This window comes from Pyxicephalus adspersus, chromosome 6 (assembly GCF_032062135.1).
Source record: "Pyxicephalus adspersus chromosome 6, UCB_Pads_2.0, whole genome shotgun sequence".
Taxonomy (NCBI): Eukaryota; Metazoa; Chordata; class Amphibia; order Anura; family Pyxicephalidae; genus Pyxicephalus; species Pyxicephalus adspersus.
The window spans coordinates 17652100-17679128 of NC_092863.1; the positions used below are offsets into that span (position 1 = coordinate 17652100).

The following is a 27029-nucleotide window of genomic DNA, read 5'->3' on the forward strand; positions in this document are numbered from 1 at the left end:
ATATGGACTAACTGAACACAGTATTCGGTGACTGAATGACCAATCACCAGACCTCAGTACTGTCGTCATGAGGGTGGAAGTTCCTAGCTCCTATTAAGCACTGAAAGAAATAGCTTTTGCACTTTGCTATGGTGTATGGATAATGTAGTGTGGGAATTATTGAAGGTTAGTATAACCAGCAGGATGTAGCGATTGGGATAATCAACAAAAGTGAACTCATACTTTGCCTATGCCAGCCATGCCCCAACAATGTCTGAGGACTTTTACCAGGTCTAAAGACTTTTACCCCAGTGTCAGATGACCAATCACAATTGGTGTCAAGTAGGAGGAATGACGAACATTCTCGCTTTACATTGAAGCACCAGGTATTTATATTGAATACCATTGCTGAATGGTGATACAGGGGAGCAGAATAAGCCCTAGTTTGGCACTTGTTCTCAGGTAGAAGAACAGCCGACTCCTCCATGCTATAAAAAAAAAAAAAAAACTTGGTGTGATTTTGATGGGCAGTTATTGGACAGTTATGAACCCCCACCTGCAGGAGGGGCCAACATTAAAGCAAAGCTTTTGCTTTGCCCTGCATGGGTAAAGCATATGTTCACTTTAAGGAAATTTTTGTCTTTCAACTTTCCTAAATGTAAGTTTACATTTTTGTAACTGTTTACTGTTTTGTTTGTAACAGTCCAACACCAAGGGAGTCTCAAAATATAATCCTAAAGCATCATGAGTAAGCACAGACATGAGTTCTTCTGTGTGAGCTAATAAATTGACTTAAACCTGGGAATCCCTTTGGGTTTGACCAATTGACCTTCATGTGGACTGGGTCCTTGAAAGGGTGCTGGAGAGGAGATAAGTCGGGGTTCCATGCGTCTTTAAATGGAGTTTTTTTCCTCAAATGTTTTAAGACTCCAGCTGGTCACAGACTCCACTACTTCCCACCCTTTATTAGGCAATCCAAATTGGGTGGGCTTATACTTTGAAGCACCCAACAAAACTAAGTTATACAGTAATATGATTGGATGATTAGAAGACTTGCGTACAAGAATAATTTACTGGAAATATACCGACTACAGTATATTATTTTGCTACATTACAATGCCTCCCCACCTTCCCTGTGTGTGTGTTTCAGCGAAGGACAGACCCTCCCATAGAACTGTTTCCTCCGTTTCCTGCTCAGCCCTTGGATGTAGAGGCCTCTTCTTGTATAAATATCACATCTATTTGCATCTTTTCTTTCTTTTTTGTTGGTGAAGGGACGTGTTTGTTTTGGATCAGCGCCAGACAGACACACACACACAAAAAAAATTCTCTCAGAACTAGAAAAATCCAGCTACATATTTAAACGGAAATGACCCAGAATGCCTTGCTTGGCAGACCGATTGTATCAAGGGAGGGAGAAAAATGATGATCTCTGGTAATATAACCAGACTGCGAGAAAATGTATCATCACAATGCAAGGTTTTCCATGGAAAAAGTTTACTACAGGTAATCATTTTGTTTAGGAATTCGATTTATCTATGTTATATGTAAAACTAAAAATGTAGCCCAAAACTAAAATCTTCCAAAAAAGCACCAAAAATCGCAGATGATGGGGGCTATACACACTATTGTGTAAGGATAACAACCTATGTGCGGGGTGTTACCATTAACTTTAAAAGCACCCAGCCAGAGCATGCATCGCTTGCACAGATGGGAACCCTTTGCCCACGTAAGATAAAAACTGTAAACATTATAAATCCAAAATCAGATCAGGCAATTGCAATGGGGTACTTTAAAAAAAGGTATATATATAAAAAAAAACAATTGTACATAAAGGAGCAGTGTATTTTTTCATATTCATGTGTTGAAATATACATATTTTAGGTTTGCTAGATTACCCAGTTTCACTGATGAAAGTATATTATTATATCACTACATACCCCCAATCTTTTTATGATCCCCCGATTATCATGTTCTGTCATCCTGCCATTTTTTTACTGAGATTCAAGCAGAACTAAACTTAAAAAGAAAAAATACTGCTAGATAAATTATTATATACCGTCTGAGGGACATACACGGTGCAGTGTACGTTGCTGATGTATACCCCAATACCCGATATCCCCCGTACCCATCAAGAATGGAGCTGAGTTTTGTCATAGTGTGATTTCAATGTACAGGTGAAGTATAACATCATAAGACCAAAAGACATTGGCAGAAAAGGCAAGAGGGGCACAGACCTCAGGGTCTGATTTATTAAAGCTCTCCAAGGCGGAGAGCATACACTTTCATCAGTGAAGCTGAGTGATCCAGCAAATGGAGTCATTTGTAAAGCTAGCGTTAGAAAACGAACGATTAATGAATATGCACGATTATTTTGAACGATTGTATTGTGCACAATTCTGTACATGTTGTAACAATACAATCGCTCAAATATCATCCACCAATAGTGTACACATGCTAGATACAATCGTTTGAACGATGCAGGGAGTGACATGTAAAGGAGAAAGTGTACTGCAGAAACATCCACCATCACTGAACGACTGTACACCCAATAGATAGTGAACGATCGTCGCCCAATCAGATCCGCCGGGACGGTCGTTGGTTTTCAGCAACAATCCTCGTTCGTCGGTGTTGTTGGTCAGTCACTGTGCGTTTTTATTGTTAACGATTATCGAACGATCCGTCGTTAGTTTCCAACGATAATTATTGCAAGTGTGTACGCAGCTTTATTTGCTAGCAAATGTTTTGAATCCTGGACCAGATTCATTTTAGGTTTGCTGGATTACCCAGCTGCACCGATGAAAGTGTATCCTCTCCAGCTTTGTAGAGCTTTAATAAATCAGGCCCTATTGAAGAAGGCCATACTAGGGAGTAGTCTATATTAATGTAAAAGTAGGCTGTGCAAAATTTGCATCATTGCAAATGCTCCCAGCTCATGCTGTTGATTTAGTTTGACTTTACCAGAGACAAAACCAAACAGTGCTTTTTTTTAGCAGGAGAAGCATATTGAGGAGATTGCCAGAAGATCTACACCAAGCTGAGTCTATAGAGTAAAGCTAGAAATATGATTCCAATTTTGCATACAGCACCCACTTTTCCTCCTATGCCTTTTGCTGTCATGGAAATTCATTGGACAGTTGCCTTGTTATGACTGTCCATTAGATTGTATTGGCAAGATTTGGAAGAAAAGGGATTTCCTCCATGAAGGAAATCTGTCTGGGGCCAAAATAGTCAGCTCCAAAACCACATTGCTTGGCCTATGGACAATTAACCCACCAGTAATTTTTTGGGTTGTAGGTGAAAACTGACAAAAACATGGAGAAGATAAAAATTTACAGGCAGGATAGCTAGTGGAAACCAAACCTGGGACCCTAAATCTAAAGGGTGCAAGTGCTTCCAGTTACAAGTATTTTAACAAGCAGGGGTGGTCATAGGAAGATGCAAAGTGTACATCTACATAAGGACACCATACTCTCCTCGGCTACAAGGGGTCACTTTGGTGGGGGAGGCAGAAGTCAGTTTGGCAGGAGTGGCCACTGTTGGCCATGTCTGCCACTGGTAACAAGGTACCAGCATAACAACTGCCCATTTTGAGACTGACCCCAAGCACAAATTAGTTGCTTTGAAGTCACTAATAAATCCACAGACCTTTTCACAAACTTAGTTCTTGCAATATACGGCCAAATACTGGTAGATATAATAAATTGCTGGTTGGAGTTTCTGCAGAGCTTGCTAGGGTTTGTGTCGTTCTGCTCTGCATTTATTTTTGCTTATCTGTTGTAGTACATGAGGAGCTACTGTAAAGCTGGTAATTTTCTATAAGATATTTTCAACTGTATAGACAATAAAAATTGATCAAACAATTACATCTACTCTTGAGATTTACACAGCCTTACCACACCACCAAGCCAGGTTAGTAGCCTATTTTTTCTGCTTACTAGCCTTCCCACCCCGTGCTTGAGACTGGACCCCTATTTCTGCTCCTCCATCGCCAAGTCAAATCAGGACAAATTCATATATTTGCATGGTCCAAAATGCATTTAATTGATATTTATAATACAGGAAACTTGGTTCAATGGTGCTTTTTACTGTCATTTCAAAAGATCTGTTAGAAAGGTCTCTAAATGTCAATTGGGGTAACAGAGAGAGGCCATAGGGATTAAAACTTTCGTGCTCCAAAATCCACCCTGTAATCTATTGGTGACATAAAAAGTAAAGCATGCTGAAAATATTTTTTAACTTGCAAAAAAAACAGACAATTTTATTATTGTACCTCAATTATAAATAATGACTGTTTCAGAAAATTCCCATTGAGAAGCCCTGTTTGTGGCTTTCCTTAATTGTATTAATGTCTGTTTTGTCACTGGGTTCATTGCTGGCAAACCAGCAGCATAGGGATCATTGGATGATATTGCTTAATATTCTCCATATAATCTCAGACTTGATCATTATTTTCAAGGTGGAGATCCCTGAACATATATAAATGCCCTTATGAGGAAATTATCAAATAGAAAAGGAAAGGCTGAACACAGAAGTTGAACAACCCAAAAATATATTTCTGTCAAGAGACCAGGTTCCAAAATAAACTGCAGTCCAAGATAAACTGGGTGCCCGCGTACAACAGGGTATATGATTGTGGCTGAAATATCACGCGTATGACTAAGTGGGAGAAGAATCTAAGCTGTGCCTATACTCAGGATTGTTTTTTTTTAATATTAAAAGTTTATTTTTAGTAAGAAAAAAGGGGATAGAAGGGAACAGAAAAAGCATTGCCACATAGATAAAATTGTATGGATGCCTTAGTATGTAAATACCAATATAAGATCTTCAATAAACAGAAATCATTTAGTATAAAATGATAATAAAGAATAGTAGTACAGGGAACAGCTAGTTAAAACGTTATAGGAACAAAAGTACTCATATACATAGCACGGACAATGTTCGGAGGGAGTATGGAGTAGGTGAGGAGAAGCACAATAGAAAGAGAGAAGAAAACAGAGGAAAAATACCACCCGTGTCACCAAGAAGTATCAGTGATTGACCGATGCTGGGTTTTAAAATATGCCAAGCAATACTCCAATAGCTTCTGATTCTTTAAAAGTGATTACAGTAGAATAAAGGAAGGGGCATGGTTCTAATGCCACTTATATATTTGGTGGTGGTTTCAATTCCACCGGATGTTTGTACAATAACAATGGCTTTAATACGAGTGATATGAGTGATAACAGTATTTTAATGACGCCATGTAATCACAACTTCAAAACAGAACTAAGTGAAGACATTACTGAAGATGGGTAGGTGATTTTTCCAAAGTTGAGGAAGTTATGGAAGCAAACCAGCAGGCTCACCCACTACAGGATGCCAGTAAATGCAATGCCAGTTCTCCTTGTACAAAGGGAGATATTGGTATGTCTAGTCTTTAAAACAAAAAGCTCTGGAATTATCTGGTTTTTGCAAGCTCAAATAGAAATACCGATCTCGAAGAAGTATTTAAAGCAAAAAGTTAAACTACTTACCCTAAAATTCTGCTTTAAATTGACAAATATGCCAGATTTATTCTAGAATAGAATAGTGTGCAACGCTGGAAGAGCTAGGGACAATGGACACCAATTTGGTAAATATTGACCACCATTCTCTGTCCTTCTGCCCAAACCAAGTCTATTCCCCCACCTACTAGATTGTAAGCTCATTGGGGCAGGGTCCTCTCCTCCTGTGTCAGTATTAGTCTGTCACTTGCAATCCCTATTGAATGTACAGCGCTGCGTAATGCTATATGTTGGTGCTATATAAATCCTGTTTATTAATAATAATAATAATAATAATAATAATAATATTAATAATCCCTGTAACCCACAGTAACTATAAACAGTGTTACTTTTTGACAATCATTTTGATTTTATTTTTGTATGTTTTTGTTTCTTGTAAACATTACCTTTCCTTAATGAAATATCATCACTTTTTATTCATTTGATGAATACTCGTTGTAATCATTTGGTTGATCCATGTCCTGATTGGTTACCTGTTGTGTGCTGGACCTGTATGAACCACTGGAGATATGGATAGGCAAAGAATCTGGGGGAAATTATGTAGTGAAATAAATATAGTAAATTTGCAGAGAAACATGACAGGCTCTATATGCCCCTTTTGCTCTGCATAACCATTGCAAGAAAAAAAAATGCAGATCAGGAAGCAATTTTAAATCTATTAACAATGGCTGACAGTACCAACTGACAGATCTCAGGGATTATTCAGACAAAAGGACCATTGTTGCTTCTTCCCTTGATAAGCAAATGGAAAAGGTGTGCATTAGCCACTTCCAACCCTACCTCCACACATGCATGTTTACCTGAGCCAAGCTTGTATGTTTATGAACCCACCACCAGAGAATAGACTAAGGGCATTCCAATTGTGTCTTAGCACCTTCTGATGGCCATTGTTTCCAGACAGTCTAAGTAATTTGTAAGAGCAAAACGGAGAGTCCCCTTTAAACTAAAGCTGTTAAATGCAGATGCTTGGTGGACTCCGACTGGTTCTTATGAGTAAGACTTCCTCGTTTCCTTGCAACATTTCTTATAAATAAACCTACTGGGAAATAGTACAACAATATTAGAGCTACATATTCAACTGATCTTGTACTGGTTATTAAAAGTCATATATTCTCTCGTCTCCTAAGGGCTCGTTCACAGCGGATGCGTTGTCAAAAATTTGCTACACTCTCGAGTGCAGGTAAAGTGCATTGGCAAGAGAACTGGCCTATTGTTTTCAGTAGAGTAATACTGCATTAAAGTTAGTTGAAAAAAAATTAAATTCTGCCTTTTTTGTATGATTATCATCAAAACCCTACAAAATAGTTTAGCAAATGTGAAAATCACAAGGAATGCCTAAAACATGCAAGAAATTCTGAAAAAGCAGCCCCAGACAGAAAAAATACTGTGGGATTATTAAATGCTTTGACGTCCGTAGGAGTATTAAATACTGTCTCATTATTGATTTTCAGTAGGATGTCCCCCAATCAGTGATCTTCAATGGGATTCGCCTATGTTAATATTTATTGTCTTGCACCACTCCTCACATCAGACAGGTTTAGCCATCATTGGGTTGCCTGAACAGCAAGAATTAAAGGAAGAGATAAGTTTGTTTTATAACAATCACTAGTGTGACACTGCCCTTAATAATGAATTGGGTATCACTTTACTGGCTGTGCTGTCTTCCAAAGGTGTATGGATCACAAATCCTTTGGCAGATAAAACATTGGAAGCCATTTATCAAATTCCCTTGAGTCCAGGCTATACACTTTCAAACATTTGGATGACCAGCAGCAAATTAAATTTAAAAGAAGCTCCCACTAACCTCTTTAGCTATAGGCATTGTGGAGGAATTGATTCTAAAAGTATAAAGCAGAGTTATGTGTCTGAGAAAGCTGCATTTTTTTCTGATCTCTCCTTCTAAGCAGTGCCTTGGCAGCTTTTCAGCCTACTAATGGTGGGAGAAGTGATTCTAACATAGCTGACTTAGTGATTCTCTTGTAAATATTAGGGATCAATTGCTCCACACTGCCTGCAACTTGGGTGACAATTTAGCCTTCCTTCAGAATTTAACTTAATAAAGTGTATAGGCACCAACAATACCTTAGCCCGCTTTGGCCAGCCTTGCTGTGCTGAAAGGTACCGTTTAAATATAAGCACATGGGAGTATAAAATAAATTCCTTTTTTTCTCTGAAATGATTTAAGAAGCAACCATACTTCAAAGCACACATTTATCTGTCTAACACAAAGTCATTAGCACAGTTTAATGTGACAAAGCAGTTCAATTAAAAATGTGTCTTTTGAAAATAAATCCCATTTAGGAACAGCAGATTTTCCACAGAACTGTGAAATAGGTGAAATGGACCTGTACAAAGCAGCAGCCTATTATAAATGTTTCATAACTTATAAAACATAAAAGTCTTCAACCACTAGTTAAAAGAAAATGGAACAAAGGCTGCAATACTCACCTCTGTTGCTCCACAGACTTACCTAAACACTAATTCCGCCCAGGTTGTATTTTGGGATGAAGTTCATTGTCACTGAACCCACATGCAAGCCCCAGGGCGTCAAGGGTCCGTCTCCCACCCTGAACTCATAGGTAAGTGGTCTATATGCCCCAATCCTTTTAAAGATCTACTGTAACATAAATTGCTGGAAAGCTTAATACTAGCCATGAAAAAAGTTTTCAAAGAACAAGCAGTCCACTGTGTATTGGGGTTGTGTTGGCCCAGACCAGGGGTCTGCAACCTGCGGCTCCGGAGCCGCATGCGGCTCTTCAGCCTCCTTGTTGTGGCAGGAAGATCTCTGATGGGGGATCCCCTTCCTCCCAAGACACTGCAGAGGAGGGGGATTCCCTATCCGGTGTTCTAATGAAAAAAATCTACCAGTGAAATAAATCTACCACGGGGCGTGTACAAATGGGTGTGTACAATGACATCCCCCTCCTTTGAACCCCAATTCCTCTGGAATGGGGAGATGTACAAAACCAAAAATGTAGGTGCAAGTGGGGGACACCTGTGACTAACACCCCCTAAAATGTAATTGTTATGCTATCATCAGAACATAAAGAACTCTGCCCATCAAAAAAATCTACCGTTACACATTGCTAGAGGCACCTGAACCCCAATTTCTCTGCAACAGGAAGGGGGTACAGGTGAACAAAATTAGAGGTGCAAGTGGGGGACACCTGTGGCTAACACCTCCTAAAAACTCCACCCATCAAAAAACCCCTACCCTGTTACACATTGTTGGAGGCTTCTAGCACCTAAACCCCAATTTATCTGGAAACGGGGGTACAGGTGAAAAAAATTTGAGGTGCAAGTACGGGACACCTGTGGCTAACACCTCCTAAAAATTCATAAAAACTCTGCCTATCAAAAAAATCTACCCTGTTACACATTGCTGGAAGCATCTAGCATCTGAACCCCAATTTCTCTGGAATGGGGGGGAGGCGGTACAGGTGACCAAAATAGAGGTGCAAGTGGGGGACACTTATGGCTAACACCACCTACAATTGAATCGCTAAGGCATCGTCAGAAAATAAAGAACTCTGCCCATCAAAATAATCTACCCTGTTACACATTGCTGGAGGCTTCTAGCACCTGAACCCCAATTACTCAAGATTGGGGGGTACAGGTGAACAAAATTAAAGCTGCAAATGAGGGACACCTGTGGCTAACACCCCTTAAAATTTCATCGCTAAGGCATCGTCAGAACATAAAGAACTCTGCCCATCAAAAAAATCTACCCTGTTACGTTACAAGCCTCCAGCTAATGTAACAGGATGATACGTTAGAAGCTGGAGGCTTCTAGGGGCATAGTTCAGTGTTTAATTTATTTCAAAGTAGGCCTACACATGCACACTTGTTGTAACAGGTAAAATTAAAAAATATTAAAACTTTTAAAAGTTTATAAACTGTGTTATGTTTTGCGGCTCCAGACTATTTTTCTTTAGTGGAAGAGGAGGCAAAATGGCTTTTGATAGTAAAGGTTGCTGACCCCTGGCCCAGACTGTTGGCATCTGAACTTGACCCTGGACAAATGGAAGTATATGGCCTAGTCCAGGGGTGAGCAAACTTTTTTTACCCTGGGGCCACAATCTAACCTAAAATTTGGCAGACGGGCCGGGCTGATGGGAGAGTGGGAGGAGTTATGCCATTATGACGCCACTGAACGTGACCTCATGATAGCAAAACCCCGCCCACTTTCCTATTGCAGCTCTGAGCCTGCGATGGCAGAGTGGACGGGTTGTTCTGCCCACTTCCCCGAGCGTGGGATTTGAACAGCAGACATATTCCGCAGCTCTAGCTGGTGTGGCCCCCAGCAGGGTCCCTCTCCTGATCCTGCTCAGGGGGGGCACCAGCCTGAGCTGCAGACCGGGGCATGTTTTATCTGGCCTGTGGAACTCTCTATATTCTTCAGCGAAACTGCTGAAGTAGAGAGAGAGTTTAACGGGCCGGATAAAAAAAGCCTAACGGTCCGTATACAGACCGGGGGGCGTAGTTTGCCCACGCCTAGCCTAGTCTAATGAACTTTATTTAACTTTGGATCATGTGGAAGGCTGAGTGTGCGGGGCAATTACTTGGGGATATAGGCAGAAGAAGACAGATTGGCAGTAAGGAAATGTTACTGAAAGAATTGTGTACTAACATCCTGGTGCCTTGGTACCAGATATATCAGGAAACCTTCAGGTCTTAAAGGAATCCATTACTCCAAAAGTTTTGGTTGTACAAGGAGGCCCTCACAATATTACAGGGGGGGTTTAATGGTTTGGCTGATCTGTATACATATTTTATTTTTATTTTTTTTTATTTTTTTAAGTATCAGTAATACACTGCCTTTTGAACCATGCTTTTAGCTAACTCTAAAAGCAGCAATGGAACAGCTGTAAATCAGATGTTTTTATTCCTCCTAAATGCTCTAATTATCGCCTAGTGCCGCAAAGCTTCAATTTTGAACAATTAGGGCCAACTGAGTCATATCAACACTAGTTTATTCCTATGTGTTGAATAATTGCTTGATACCTACTTAGAGGTAATAATGCTTATTCAGTACTTTGCCCCAGGGAATGCGGCTTTCTCAATGCACGTGCCAGAGGTGGAGCTTGGTGCATTATGGGGTGTGTAGTTAAATGAATACGTAATGTATCCTCTGGCAGGGAATGTGTGCTGTGGTTGGGGACATCAGATTGCTTAATTTACTGTTTTCAATAATTCAGGCCACACCTTATGATCAATATTGTTTTAGATCAGTTGTAAGCTTCTATTCCTATGGCTTGTACATACATTGGAAACCGCAACACAGTTTTTACATTTTAATCTATAGCTCTATATAACTCTATATGATATAAAATGAATATCATTTTATTTTTGCGTTTTCACATACTTAGCACATGCATATTGAATCCAAAGTTGTAACAATAAATATTCTTCAGATAAAAAGATATTTAGCGCCTGAAATGTTTTCTTTTTTATTTGCAGGTTAAATTGGTCCAAATATATTACATACATTCAATGAATAAAATATGCATGTACATTTTCAATAGCCAGTGGTCTATAGATAATCGATATCCAGCGGCCCGTAAACTATTGTTCCACTATTTCACCAACTATAGTCATCAGTGATTTACTGAGCATGGACCATCCTCCACAGGAAAAAGAAATACTACTCCTGGAATGTTTCCAGATTCGTGTAAACTGACCAATCTATATAAATCATGGAGTGAGGACCATTTCAATGTATTGGTATTTAAAGCTACAAGTGGAACTTCCAAAGTACATAGAAATAGATGATTCATCCATATGAGTTCAAGACTATCGACTCTTTTTAGGGAAATCTGACATTCCCTAAAAAACACTCCCTCATTGGAATCTTCCAGGTCCATGTGTTTCAATGGCAGTATCTGATTCTGGAATCAGAATATGAGGGAATGTCAAATTCCCTGTTTCATAAATAGAGCCCTATATGTGTATACAATTTTCTGGATACCTGTTCTGTTCTTTTCCATATTTCCATTGGTGACTATCGAATATCAGATAGTTATGGCAGTGAACTAGTATGCATTCTCTATATATACATTAACATCATTTTATCAGCTTACTGTGTGCTGTGAATCCTGGTGAACATTCATTTAACAAACCAATATAGAATCTCCAAGCTATTGAATAGATGTTGAACACATTTTTAGTGCCCATCATTTGGCCTCCAGATGAAATTACTTATGCTTATATGATAACTCACACCACCAATCAAATTGTTTATCCCAAAGAAGGTAAACTACGGTACAACCTCATCAGTAAATGGGCAATGGTATATGAGTCTAGGTTCTGATTTATTAAGCTCTCACCTGACTTGATCTGGCTCACTATTGAGTGGTCACACTTTTGGCACATTTGATCATACACACACATTGGCAACTGTGCAAGTTGTTTAAAACCCAAGGTAAGTTTCCAAATTGTGTAGGAAGCTGACACAGTTTTCAAAGCACATCTGATGATGGATTTTACATTTTATCCTTTGAAAAAGGGAAAACAATGGTAAGATTCTCATATATGCAACAATGATCAGCACATATGTGAAATGACGATCAGCAGATAAAACTGAGGAGCCTTAAGAGTTGGGAGGGGGCATAACCAAGCATGCATTTACAGGAAAACATGAGGTCTGAATAGAATTTGAGCTGCCCATAGCTTTGGGTCTACTGATTGTTTTAACATGCGGTTCTCAGTTCTCTGCATTTTTTGTCCTATGTTCAGTTTTCCTAACTTGCCCTGGTTTAGAAAAGGTTTATGTACACATATTCGTATTTAGCCGGAGGCCCTCCCCCATTTAAATATCATAGATCAGTTCCTTTACAATGATGTCACGTTGCTTGTTATTCTTCAGCATGATGCAGCCATACCACAGAAATGCACAGCTTTGAGATGCAGGCTGTACAGCACAGGGGTAGCCTGGTTTTGGAATCCAGTTCAAAAGGGAAAGTGCAAAATAGCTTTAACTAGGTTTAATCTCTCTTCTATATTTCCCTCATTACTCCCATTATTCTACATTTTGTTTTTGCTAATTTAACTTTAAAACTGCACCTAAATCTGCTGTCATGCTTCCTTCCCATATGACTTACGAGTTACCTTACTTATTGGTGGGAGGTGGAGGGGTTGTCAAGGGACTTTCATGTTTGCCCAAAAATAGGTTTTAAGAAGAGATCATAATTGGCTACTGCAAAATACAGAACTTCCTCTGCTGTGTTGGACAATTCAAAAATGTTGTCACTGGAATGGGAGTAGAAAGAGGCAGCTTCCAATAAAGACAAGTTTCCCAGTGACAACCATAAAAGGTTCAATAATTTGGGTGAGATTTCACTTATTCTCTGTTGTATTTGGAAACAGGAAATTCTGATGGAAGCACAGGCATTAATATTAATTTGAAAAAAAAGTTTTAATCTCTCCTTACTTAAAAAAATCGTTGGCTATGGAATTTATAAATAATATACAATAGGCCTGATTTATAAAAGCTCTCCGAGACTGGAGAAGGTAGACTATCATGGGGCTGAAATAATAAAGCTTTCCAAGACTGGAGGGGTTACACTTTCCATGGTGAAGTTGGGTGATCCAGCAAACCTGCAATGGATTACTTTAAAGTCATTTGCTATTTGTTAGCAAGTGTTTTGAATCCTGGACCAGATCCATTCCAGGTTTGCTGGGTCACCCAGCTTCACTGTAGAAATTGTATCCTCTTTGGCCTTGGAGAGCTTTAATAAATCAGACCCCATGGGAGAACCTGGGTTATTCGGCAAATCTGAAATGGGTTTCTTAAAAAAAACCTTTGCTAATAGTTGGCAAATGCTTTAAATCCTGGACCAAATCCATTGCAATTTTGCTGGATCACCCAGGTTCACCCATGATAGTTTATCTTCTCCATTCTTGGGGAGCTTTAATAAATCTGGTCCTATGAGTCTACCCCTTCTCTGCTTAGTTATGATTAGTACATAGAGTCAAAGAAAAGTTTCTGGAAGCTTATATAACAACTATCACACAAGATGTTTTTACAAAAACAAGTTCCGGCCTTGTTCAAAGCAACCGATTGGATTCCAGTTGTCGCATTCCTTTATTTTGTTAAACTGGATTCATTGTTTTTTGCATAACACATATAAGAGACTTTTCTGCGGCATGCAGAGAGAAGAATAGGTGCGGTAGTTTTTTATTACTGGGGCCCTAAAACTGTACGTGGCAGGATTTGAAATCCCCAAGGAGCAGCTGAGAGATATTACTGGTACTGTAGCAGGACAGCTGAGACACAAATCTGATAATCCCTGGTCTATATCAAGAGGGTGGTCTTATATTACAAATGGGGGGTTGTGTGGGGGCTCCCCCCCACCCCAACCTAATATGCAGAATCAAATATCTCCAGTAATACAGGGTGGATTACAGCAGGGCCTGAATCTGAAGTATTGTCTTGACCACAGAAAACTCAAAAAAAAAGTCCAAAGACACTGCATTTGAACTGTATTTGTTCGAAATATAGCTTGTCTAAATCATGAATGTAATCTGTACTTTATATAGCACCCTCATCTTCCATGGCAATGTACAAAGTGAAATGTATAACACAGGAGGTTATAACAGGTAATACAATGCATAAAATGTTCCAGTACATACAGTTGTTAGGTAACACATGGCAGTAACAAGGAACAATAGAGGAGAGGGCCCTGCCCATTCAAGCTCAGAATCCAGGGGGAATATCATAACATTTACCCTTTAAATCCAACGTTCAGAGATATAAATGACAAAGCAACATAAGTCATTCTAGCCTTGGGCTGCTGCAGCTTGTATGTAGTCTTGGTGTTTGTTTGGGTTTCCTTTGAGTTCTCGAATTTCCTCCCACAACTTAGAAATCTAAGAGTAGCTTTAGTTTAAAGTAAATCAGTGCTTTGCTCATGCATGGCCAAGCAAAAGGTCCACTTTAATGCAGACGTTCACACATATATCTATCTATCTATCTATCTATCTATCTATCCATCTATCTATCTAAATTAAAAATATTGTACATGCCCACTGCAAGTGGTGCCTTTTCTATGCTACAAGCCTTTTCTTTTACTGTACTAAGTCATTTGAATAGTTCCTTGGAGTCCCAAATTCAGTAGAGTGATTAGCACATTAGTAAAGTCACTGCTATTTTTTATATACAGTACATGCTGCCATTAAAATTAAAATAAGAGGTATGAAGTGGGTAAGGGGAGCAGACATATATATGTAATGGCATGGGGCAGGTATAGGGCTGCAGAATAGTCTGGGGTAGAAAAGTCTGCCCCCTGCCAGCAGCTGCAGACTTTAGTGTGCAAGCTACACTTGTGCTGCACAGCATGCATCTCAAAGCTGTGCATTCTGTGGTTAGGCAGCATCATGCTGAAGAATAACAAGCAAATCCTTGTGTAGTGACTTCACTCGTATAGGAACTCATATGAGGATTTTTTCAAGTGCCTCCTACAAATTAGGAATATGTGCACATAAGCCTTTTCTAAACCTGAGCAACCTGGGAAAATTAAATAAATGTCAAAAAATGTGACTTCTATAGAAAACATGTTAAAACAATCAGTAGACCCAAAGCTATGAGCAGCCCGTGTTCTTTGAGACTTTATGTTTTCCTGTAAACGAACGGCATTAGCTGCTGGCACGGGAGAGACTTTCTACTTCGGCTGTAGCTGCTTTAAAAAGAAACAAACTGTTAGACATTGGTCATCATTTGATGCAAACTAAATGTATTTTTGGTAACTTAAAGCTACATAGCTCCAATTCATTCTATTCCATTGTGTGAAATATATAATAGATTTTCAAAAATGTTTAGCATGCAAGAAAATGTTCAATATTTTTTTACAGAAAAAACATAAAAAAGAATAGAATGATGTATGTGTCAAAAAAACATGTTTCTATCCATCAACTTACAAGTTGAACTGTTTGTTTCATGTAAACATGGTAATAGTAAATCAGCCGGCACTAAAAAAAAACATAATATGCGTTCACTTTAAAAATGACAGAATCTCATTGTTCCAAGACATATTATCAATTGTTCAGACTCCATGCAGTAACCACAAGTCTTTCCTGCACTGATCTAAAAATCAGACCACATAAGTCAGCACTACAAACAGAGCATAGGCTTACAACATGTTCACATATTGCTTTGCAAAACTGGATGATAGCCAATCGTATTTTCTATTTCAGATGTACAGCAGCAAAACAGAATAGCCATTTGATTCCATCTGTGCGTTTCGCTGCTTCTAGGGACAAATCACATTTGCATAAAAGCTTTGGCTGTGCCATCCCCCTTGTAAAAACCCAACACCTCCAAGCATCCTGATCATTTTCCACTAAATGCATGGCTGCTCCAATTTACACATCTGCAAAGTGACTATTGTATGTGTGATGGGATTCTAAAAATCAATGATGCAGCTGCCAGAATTTGTTTCTGTGTTTCTTGAATATCCTAAAAGGTAAAATCTCAAACCCCCATCTTGGCTAGAAGATGCTAGCTCACTGATTAATTTTTGGCTGCACGCACAACTGTACACCACTCCAGTGATGAATTGGTTTTTAGGGAGTAGCCCACGTGGTAACAATGAAAGCAAGCAGTACATAACAACGGCTAGAAAGGAGAGAACAGCCCATAACTTAGGCTTGGATCCATCTGCAAAAGTGTTTTTGTCACATAGCTAAGGTAACTATTTTCCAGCCTTAAAAAAAGGCAAAATAATGTATAACAGGACGCCATAGAAAATAATTATAGGGACTTGTAAGTCTCTAGCATGATTTTTAAAGAAGAATTAGAGAATTTAAAGAAGAAATGGCTCTTTTGGGGTGCCTTAATATGTTAATTTGCTACCATTTTGTAGTTCACCAGCTATTTTTGACCTTCCATGTTGGTGCCATTTAAGTTGTTTTTTTGGTTCATTGTGTGCTTGGGATTCATCATTTGGGTAACTGTCTTCTGGAGATCTACCATGCCAACTATGCCATATCAGTTATCTTTTTACCAAAAAAATAGGGGGTTGAAAAGTGTCCTACACATTTGGTGACCTAATTACTAAAGGAGCAAGACTATTTTATGTCCAGTAGGTCACACCTTCATTTTCTTTTGATACCCAATGAAGATTTAGTCCATAAGGTTCATCCCCGACCCAGCGAAGATTTAGTCCTAAAGGTTCTTTTAGAACGATGCTGTGCTGCCTACCTGTATTTTGGCATCCAACACATTGGGCCGAATTAAATACAGCTCTCCAAAACTGGAGAAGATAAACTATAATATGAGAACCTGGTTGATCCCACAAATCTGGAATAAATTTCTATTTAATAATAATTAAATAGATTAATAATAATGCTATTATTTGGCAAATGTTTCGATTCTGGACCAGATCTATTCTAGTTTGCTAGATCACCTAGGTTCTCCTATGATAGTCTACCTTCTCCAGTCCTGGAGAGCGTTATTAAATCAGGCCAAATGAATGGTGGAAATCTCTAGAACTGCATTGCTCTTCACATCATGACTACATAACCAGAGGCGTAATACATACCATTAACACTTTACAAGAATCAAGAAATCAATACGCCTGGGTTGATTTATATATCTTGACTTAAGTTGGGCCACTTATGAAAATTGGATAGTTCCATGAAGCCATGATTGGATGGCCTGACATGATGTTCATTAGATCTAAACAAATTGTAATGCTTCTTGTGTGATAATACTAATCTACATAATGTTAGCTATAGCAGTCGATTGTACAGTAAAGTCGTAGGGTTTCACAATATATTTTCCTGCTGTGTGTTGACGTACCAATGAAAATTGCTTATGTTTTGTAAGAACTATTATATATTACAAATGACAAGGCAAGTGACATCATCAAATGCTGTAATTTGATGGCTACATTATAGCAATTTGAAGCCTGGCCCACAAAGTATCCGCCACCATTGTGTTACAATAGATAAAACAGATGTTACCTTTCTAACAAATCCTCAATGTTTAGCTCAATGTGTCTTTTTACTAGGATCATATGTAACAGACTCACTGGCATATCACTGTTCCTAGAAACACTAGTGATAAGTGCTGTAACAATGGTTCCCCTCCAGCTGCTTATTATTTGCACATTGCAGTCCTGTCCTGCTTTTCTCCATCATTCACACTCTCTGCCTTCCTCTAGTCTCATCTACTGTTCTCCATATGCTACACATTGATCCATTTCTCAGTCACTCTCCTTTATTCTGTTCCCCCTCCCTTCCAGCTGCTCTCCCCTGGAATGTTGAAGATTGATTCATTTTATAGATAAGCCCGGTGTCTCCCCCTATCTCTCCAACCCCCAACTGCTCACGTCTCCCTCCTTTCTTTTCTTCCCCTTCTCCCCCTTTATCTCCTCTCCCTCCTCTGTCTGTCAGTAGAAGTGATTCCTCTCCACAAATGCCTCCCGCATTCCCCATGTTGTAACCTCCATGGAATGTTCAAACTCGTTACAGATGTGTTCCCACTCTTCTTGCTGGGGCCCATGAATTAACCCTTCTTTGACCTACTTGAACCCGCTGTCCATTTACCCCCAGTCCTGTCCAGAATCAGACCTGTAGTGGTAAGTTGATACTAATGGTGTCTTTGCAACCAATGTTCTCAGAAACGCTTAAAAGATTATTCTCATACAGGCAGAAACTTTAAAATTTGTCTCCAAATATACCCAAGATGGTTTTAGAAGCTGGGGGCTGTACATATGCAAATAACACAATTTTATTAATAATAAAATAATATACACCGTAATTCTGTGACTAAGCCCCAGCCTGAATACTGAAAGCCAAGGAGAACTTTCACACATATATTTTAAAAAAATCCACTTGATGTGTTGGATAGCTTTAGGCATGAGGATGCAATAAAAAAATTAAAGCTAAGGGCCTTGTTATTTAAATTACTGTACATGGCATCTATATTACGTTACCATTCGAGATGTAAATAGTGAAAGAAGAAATTAAAGTCTTTTAATATACTTTGAAACAAAAGAGTTAATCTTTTTGGAAAAAGTGCTATTAATGAGTGTCAATTAATTAGTTTTAACATTGAGTGGCCATGTTTGTTTTGGTATGTATGCAGTCAATGCTTCCTGCTTAGCAGTCCTACACAATAGGGTTTGTTTATAAAGAAGTCAATCTGGCATCTTGTGGAGAAACCTACAGGTTTCAAAGAAAGCAATTGATTCTCCACCAGTAAATGTTTTAGTGATGATCAGATTCACTCCTTTATAAATAGATCCTAATGCTGTTTATTACAAATTTTATCTTGCTGGGAGTCTACCAGTCTGAAAGAATACAGTAGAGTCATGCAGTTTCTAATGACAGTATATATCCACAATTCATATGGTATCTACGGACCATGTTCCACAGGTAGTATAAAAAATAAGACATCAATTGAGTTCAGTCTAAAGATACAAAAATCATAAAATAAAGGCATCTTGTAATCTCAAATACCTAAACCCACAGTAAATCCAAAGGATGGCAAAAAACTGATAACACATGCATAATGCTCTCTTCTCTCCTCCAATGACCTCATAAAGACTTCCTCACTCATAACCTCCTCACATGCACGACTGCAAGACTTTTCTAGAACTGTCCCAACTCTCTGGAATGGTCTTGCTTGTCCTATTCGGCTTGCTCCTACTTTCTGCTCATTTAAAGAGCACTCAAAACAATTTTTTAAAACTTGCCTACCCGTCTTTCTCTGTCTATTAAAACCCTCACTACTTCCCACCACTCCCTATCTCCTCTCCTATTGTGTGAGACTTCCCCCACCTCCTAGATTGTAAGCTCTTCTGGGCACGGTCCTCTCCTCATCCTGTGTCTGTCTGTCAATTGCAACCCCTATTAAATGTACAGCACTGCGTAATATGTTGGCGTTATATAAATCCTGTTTAATAATAATTAATAATAATGCAAGACTTATAATACATGGTCCATATATTGCTCTAACTCTTCCTGGCCCCCAAGGTGATCATATACCCCCAAATCAATACTTTACAGTGTTATTTCTTGTAAATATTTAAGGTCAGTTATATTTTGTGAATTTAGAAACACGTCTAGTTGGCTATAACTAGCTCCTATCTTTGCAGACCTTTCTGGAAAGACCCCATTTTCCTCCAGGTACACAGAATGCCCCCTTTTGTGACAACCTTAAAAAGAACAACTATTTACCAAGATGTATTGTATAGGCACTTTACATCTTGCACTTTTACATAATTGTCTCTTCTCAAAGGAGAAGAAACTCATTTAAGTTAATCTCTCCTGAGGTCTTGTATTCCCCTATAATTTAGCTGTCCATCTCTGTACTCTTTCCAGTTCCACAACATTGCAATCTAGGTTGCATAGACTTTAGGATATATAAGAAGCCCAGGAGGAGCAGATGTTTTTACTCAAAGTAAGATATAGGTAACTGAAAATAATAATGCGATTCAGTAATGTCAACATGTGCCCTACTGAATCACATAAAGGAATGATAGTCTGCTTTAATGGAGAACCCATGTCTCATATTGGTTTTAAATGTACTGCTCGGCTGGAGATCCAACAAAGCACATTAGATGTTCACTTTCTACAACCTCAGTGGCTGTCACAAAGTTTTCTCAGTGTGTTCAGGACAACTAGCCAACATAGACTGGAGCCAGAAATGGATATTTACACATTTTTATGTAATACAGGCAATAGGTACTATTTACACATCAATTCAGAGACATCTGTAGCTCAGAGTGCAAACAGAAAAAATGCAGTGGATATTTTTGGTACTTTTTAATAAAAAAAAAAAAAAAAAATCCTTAAACCCCGGTCATGGAACTTTGCTAGGTCTCAAAAGTCATTAATTCTTTCTAGGCAGTTTGGAGGAAGCATTTTCTCCTTCCTCTAAGTAATAGGAGGCAGCAGGAGGGGAGTCATGTCAGTCACTTGTCAATACAATCAAGTACAGGACTGTCACATCTCAATTTAAGGCTTTCTTGACTTTTTAACATGAAGTCCCTAAAATAACTTTTATGTCTTAGGGAACTCCTGCTATAATTACTAAAGCCATAGCTTACTCTACATTAACCTGGTGATCAATAGAAAGAATGACTCTTATATTGCTGGCCAGTGAGAAGAATGTCAACCCAAAAATCATTGGTGGCAGTTAAACTGTACTGAGCAACACGGAACCCCAAGCAAACTCTGGAGGAACCCTGGTTGAAAAAAACTGATCTTGCAGATGCTGATTCTAAAGAATGCCAGAACAAAAGTTTTTATCATCCCGAAGAGAAAAGCGGATGAAGGCAATGTGTGTACTAATAGATACTAATAGATACATATGCATTGCTTAGAATGTAACCAACCCTGTAATGAACAATTAAGTAGCTACGTCAAATGTTTATAAAGTGATCTGGTGGGACTGTCCCTCTTTCAGGTCCAAGTTCCTTTTTCCCTCTTCAGTTATCCTCTACAGAAAATTAGATCTTTACTAAGCAGCACCTCCAAGATTTAGGTGAGATACTTGAAGAAATTACAAATAAAACTGATCTGGTGAAAATATTTTAATAATCGAACTGAAAAAGTTAATTCATCACATGGAGAAAATAAGTACATACTTACATTTACCACCACCTGATATATATGAAACTAGAGTCAGATGTTTCAGATTAGGTGGCAATAATGAAAACCACCTTGGAGACTGTGCTGGTGGAACTTGTCTGATTAAAACCTCAGATATTAGGGCTATGGTGTTCTTTTCTACTACTAATGTGTGCAGTGTCTTTAGGCAAAGATCAAAAGAACTCAAGACCCTCAAAAAGAAGGTTGAGGATGACTATGAGTCTAGCAATAGATTTAAAAAGATCATTAAATTAAATGAACTCTGTAAGTGTCTTCCACTGTAAGTGTACATTTTACAGGCTGGCCCAACAAATTAAAAGCAGGAACTGATCATTATTTCTCATCACCAAGAACTAACAAAATTATTTAGAGAGATCTGAAGGTAATTCATGTACAGTTGGTGTCAAAGTGCATGCATCTACAATTCCAGATAGCAAGGGGGGCTGTGTCAGGAAAAAAAAGCCTTTGCTGTCCTAAAGGAACTAAAGTTTGCCAAGGAACATATAGGCAAAAACCAAGCAATCTAAAATACGTGCTGTAGAATAAGGATAGTTGTTTGTCCCCAGTAACAATCCAAAGTCAGCAGTTCAGAAGAACCCCTTACCAACTTTGAAGCATGGTAATGGAAAAATATGGTTTCTGCATTGTTGGGTCTGGGCAGTTTTCGTTTATATTGTCAACTGTGAATTCACCATTTTATGTAGTTGTGCTTTATAGCTTTGTGAGTCCATCTGTCCAAAAGTTGAAATGAATCTTTCAACATACTATTGATTGGAATTACAAAAGCAAATCCAATCAAGGGCTTGATTTAAATCCCAATAAAATGTTGTAGGTGATTTGAAACAGACTGTTTAATAAGAAAGTCAAACATATAACTGAAATTTGCAGTGAAAGTGGTCACAATTTTATTTTGGTCAAAAGTAATTTCTGCCAAAGGGGGTAATGCCAGCACATGAGGCCAAGGATGTACTTTTTCACAGTACACTCATATTGTGTACATACTTTTTCACATGACCAAGGCTCTACTACAGCTTTTTTTCAACCTGGGAGAACCCTTGAAAAAACTTTAGTCTTTAGTGAACCCCTTCTATAATTACTATATCCACAGATCACATTACATTAGCTTGGTAGTTAAGAGGAATAATGCCTCTTACATTTCTGGACAGTGATTAGAATGTCACCTTTACAAATAGCCAAAAAGTTTATTAGTGCCACTTTAACTGACCTTAGCGGCACAAACGCCCCATTGCTCAAGGAGACCCTGATAACCTCTGGAGGAATCCTGGTTGAGAAAATCGGATCTACTGCACAGCAAACTAATGATCAGAATAATCAATCTGATGAGTCTTTGTCCAGCAAGCAGGCAGGTGAAGCACAAAAATTGTCATCCATTCATCCAGGCTATGCAGCATGGCAGGTTTGTGAATCATTAAACTGGCTTAACACTTACCTTCATCCTGCCCACACTAAACACTGTAATCTGTAGGGGGCATTTATATTCACTATATATACATATTATAATAAACCTGCTAAAAATCTGCATATCTGTCCATTGAACATTCTTCTTATGTAAACCAAGTTGGCCTTTATGGTTAGCTACTTTGTAAAGTCTTAATCAAGGTTTAGTGGCCTTTTTATTTTATGGTAACATGATTATTGTTTTACTCTATAAACAACAAAGATGAATTTTCCATGCGGATATAATTATTTTTCTATAAGGACAGAGGGGGTTAAGAGAGTTCTTTCTGCTTGGGAAACCCAGCGGGACTCCCTTATGAAGTTGTGTGTATCTGGGTGGTGTCAGATGTGGGGGGTTAGTCTATGTTTCCTGTGCGGACAGATAAACAGAGTGTTTGGGATGTGTAGTACAACTTCTGGCACACGCAACGACTCCCCTCCTATTCTGGTTTAGCGCCCTTGTTTCTACATGCTAAGAACACGTCCCATCCAGATGTACTGGAGTGTGCCCCGGTGTCTTTGGGTTAACCCTCTTTATTCCAAGATAGTGCTGGGGGATTCTGACTGCAGATGATATTTTGTGTATCAGACTAAAGCAATATTACGAGTGACCCCCCTTCCCTGGCGAGAAGTCAAAACAATTACTCACTAACCCCATCACAGAAAAAAATTTACCTAATCTTAGAATACAACTTAGCATTAAGTATTCAAATGCAACCTGCAAGCAGGACATCTGTTGAACGATTTAAATGTGGGGATGCCAATTGCCCTCTGCACACACAAACTGTGTTAATCTTGTCTCTCATGCCGAATCAGTGCTTACCTGGCAATTTTGTTTGTGGTTACCAGGGTTTGTTAGAATCTGACTGCTAGATTTTTGGCCTGCACAGTGGTTTCCTAAATGGTGGCGATCTCTGGAGTGCCTCCTGCCTTTGTTTGAAAGTGAATTTATTCTTTTAAGCAATCCTGATCTTTGCCCATGCAGACGAACAAGACAGATTTGCTTTAATGCCCACTTACATGGAGCATGGGGGCAAATAGAATAGTTACCACCTCTAGGTATAGAGGAGAATGTGATTCACTACCTTTGCTTTCAATGGCAATTACCATGCACAGTCACCCCAGGATCTTAATAATCCTTACAACTGTTTAAGCTCCTAAAAAATGGCAATCAAGGAAAGGTAAAGCTGTGGTAATGGAAAGTACTGTCAAAGCATTAAGCCCTTTAGTCATGACAATAAATACTTTTAACTATTACCCCCAATCAGTTTCTCATTGTTTGTTTTAGCGATTGGTATTTTTTACCACTGAGCCACCACACAGGTAAGAATTATATTTACAGCTTTAAGGCCACACTTCTGAAGTTGCACAGGCAGCAGTAAAACATGAAGCTTTCTATGTTCTGTACAACACACTGCTGGCACATTGCTACATGAAAGAGGGAACTGCGCCATAGCATTCAATGTGTTTAATATTTAATGTGGATTATGTCTGTTTTTCATGCATTCAAATGCAGGAGAGCTGGCTGGAAAATAACAAAAGTGTAAATTAGCCTTTACAGCTGAAATCATATCCCCCTCCCCTGCTCAGGCTGTATTAAAAATATCATCATCCTAGCACATGTTAAATCCCATATCCATATGTTCCGAGTCTTTACATACCCCAAATATTTCATATCCAGTGTTACATTTTTCTGTTACAACGCTTTAGTTCATTAGGCCGAAGGCAAAGTACAGCAGTGTTTCTCTACCAGGGTTCCATGGAACACTATAGTTCCTCCAGAGTTTGCTGGGGGGTCCTGAGCAATAAGCAATTTGTGCATTTCAGGTCAGTTTAAGAAATACTATCTGCAAGGATGTTATCTTTCCCACTGCCCAGCAATGTAAGAAGTATTATGATTGATATGAGTGCTGCATTAAAGAAACAAATTGGAAATATACCAATGGGGCTTTCACAACAGTTATTTTCCATAAAATTTTCAACACTTTATTACAAAGAAGTTTTCCATAAAATTGTCCATTAAACATTAAAAACATAGCTTGCCATTTAGGCACCCACAATCTTTGAGATCAATCTGGACTCCCTCTCGATCATCTAGCTGGAAATATTTGGTCAACGAATTTACAAGCAAAAATTCTCCAAGTTATTGATTCCTTGGATTGAAGGAGTGGATCCAGGTCCTAATTGGATACCCCTGTTGGAATGAACATAGCTTTGTTGATCACTAAATGAGGATTTGGAGGGTGTTTGGATTGACCCTCGAGTGGTGGGCTGTGGCTCTCGCCGTTCCCCTGTGCTTGCCTCTGCACTGGGTTACCAAGTGAATCCTTTACATTGTAAGAAAAATTGTGCTGAAATATATAAAAGTGTTGAGTTGAATCCCTGAAGAAGTAGACTTTGTCTACAAAACATTGGATAGGGAAGGATAAGTAATAATTTGAGCTTTTGTACCACGCAAATATGATGTTTTTAAGGTTTAATGGACAATTTTATGTAACTTTGTAATAAAGTGTTGAAAATTTTACGGAAAATGCCTGTCATGAAAGCCCCATTGGTATATTTCCAATTTTTTTTTTAATGCAGTTTGTAATCGGGGGTGTTGAGAGTAACAAATAATTTTGGGATCCTACAAGAAGAAAAAAAATGAATATTAATGAGTGCTGTACATACAATACACACACTTCCTATGCTGTCCTCAATAGGAGTGATTAACGGTCATTCCTGATCGGTCATTCATCAATCTGCTGTGAATATTTGTTTTACCTTTTTTCACTTGTATACATTTTTTTTTCTGTGCTTGATTATCATTTTGTGCATTTTGATTTATTTTTTACTTCATCAGTGTGCACACATTAATTGCTGTATCTGGGGACTTCTTACCTTGCAGTAATGTGCAGTGTTGCTTCTGGGTTGACAAGACTAGTCCCAGGCTCCTGAAACTGCACCTTGAAATGATATCTTCAAGTCCACATTAGTACTGGAGCTTAAGCTGCGTACACACTTCCAATAATTATCGTTGGAAATCTTTCACAAAAAAGGTGACCAACGACGCCGACGAATGAGGATTGTCATTGGAAATGAACGACCGTCACAGCGGATCTGATTGGCCGACGATCGTTCGCTATCTATAATGTGTACGGTCGTTCAGTGATTGTGCATGTTTCTGCAATACACTTTCTCCTTTACATGTTCAAACGATCGTATCTAGTGTGTGTACATTATTGGTGGATTATATTTGAATGATCGTATCGTTACAGCATGTACAGAATTGTGCACAATACAATTGTTCAAATATAATCGTGCATAATCTTAGATCGCTCGTAATCGTTCGTTTTCTAACGATAATAATGTGTGTACCCAGCTTTAGTGTGACAATGCTGCCCCTGCATGCAGACCCTATAAAGGCATAAAATCTAAAGTAGGTGGGTGGAAGAGAGAAAGAGCTGATCTTTGCAAACATCTAAGAATTTATTCTGTAAATATACTTTAAAACCATACACCACTTTATGTTTCTAGTTTAATTAGTTTACATAGTGCTAGGAAATTCTACACCACTTAACAGAATACAAAGGTCAGTCACATCCATGCTGCCTATCCAGATTCCTGTCTAATGTCCCTTACACATATGCATACACAGTATGCGTGATTGCTCAGTTTATGCTCAATAGAAAAATCTCCTATGCAAACATACCAAGACTGTACTCCATGTATACATCAACCCAAGTCAAACAAAATCCCAGGACCTATTTAATGTACAGCGCTGCATAATATGTTGGCGCTATATAAATCTTGTTTATTAATAATAATAATAATAATAATAATAATAATAATAATATTCCCAGGACCTGTAGTTCTAACCAGCAAGCTACCATTTTTTCTGACCCCATAGCTAGTTAGCACACAACACCTTTGCAGATCCTCCAAGATTTTATGCAAATATAGACTTTTCTGTACGTGGATATTTGCTTATTTTTAGGTTTATTGCTAGTGCCCAAGCCTTGTAATAGGTCACTGAGTACTGAGGGGGTAAAAATGGTTCCATGCCACTTTTTTTATTTTCATTTCTTACTAGCAGCATCTTGACTGTGCAGAACATTGGCGAGTACCTTGCCATCCCCACCCGCTGGTGATGTCACAACTGAAGGGTCACTCGGTGTAAAGTCGAGATCAGCAAGTGCAATCTGTAGACGTCACAGAGAAAGGCCTGTGTTCTGGAGCAGCTGCATTGTGAAATACAATCAGAGCGCTAAGGATTTTAAACCCGGTAACCACAGGCTTCCCAGACATGTTGACAGACACAAAGCCTGCATGTGGCAAAACTGTCATAATAAGTGTAACACATAAGTTTCAAAAGACGTGCTAATGCATTAGTAAATGCGTTGTGCCATTTACACACAATAAATCGTACTTAGTGAGTTGCTAAACAATAAAGGAAGAGTGACATTTGAA

General features: G+C 38.7%; 1 long non-coding RNA gene across 1 annotated transcript; it reads left to right on the forward strand.

Annotated features, from left to right (window-relative positions):
- The first annotated feature begins 1032 nt into the window (after nucleotides 1-1032).
- LOC140333264 (uncharacterized) lies at nucleotides 1033-27029 on the forward strand. The gene is made up of 2 exons (XR_011921310.1): nucleotides 1033-1485; nucleotides 26656-27029. It is a non-coding gene; the product is annotated as an uncharacterized lncRNA (long non-coding RNA).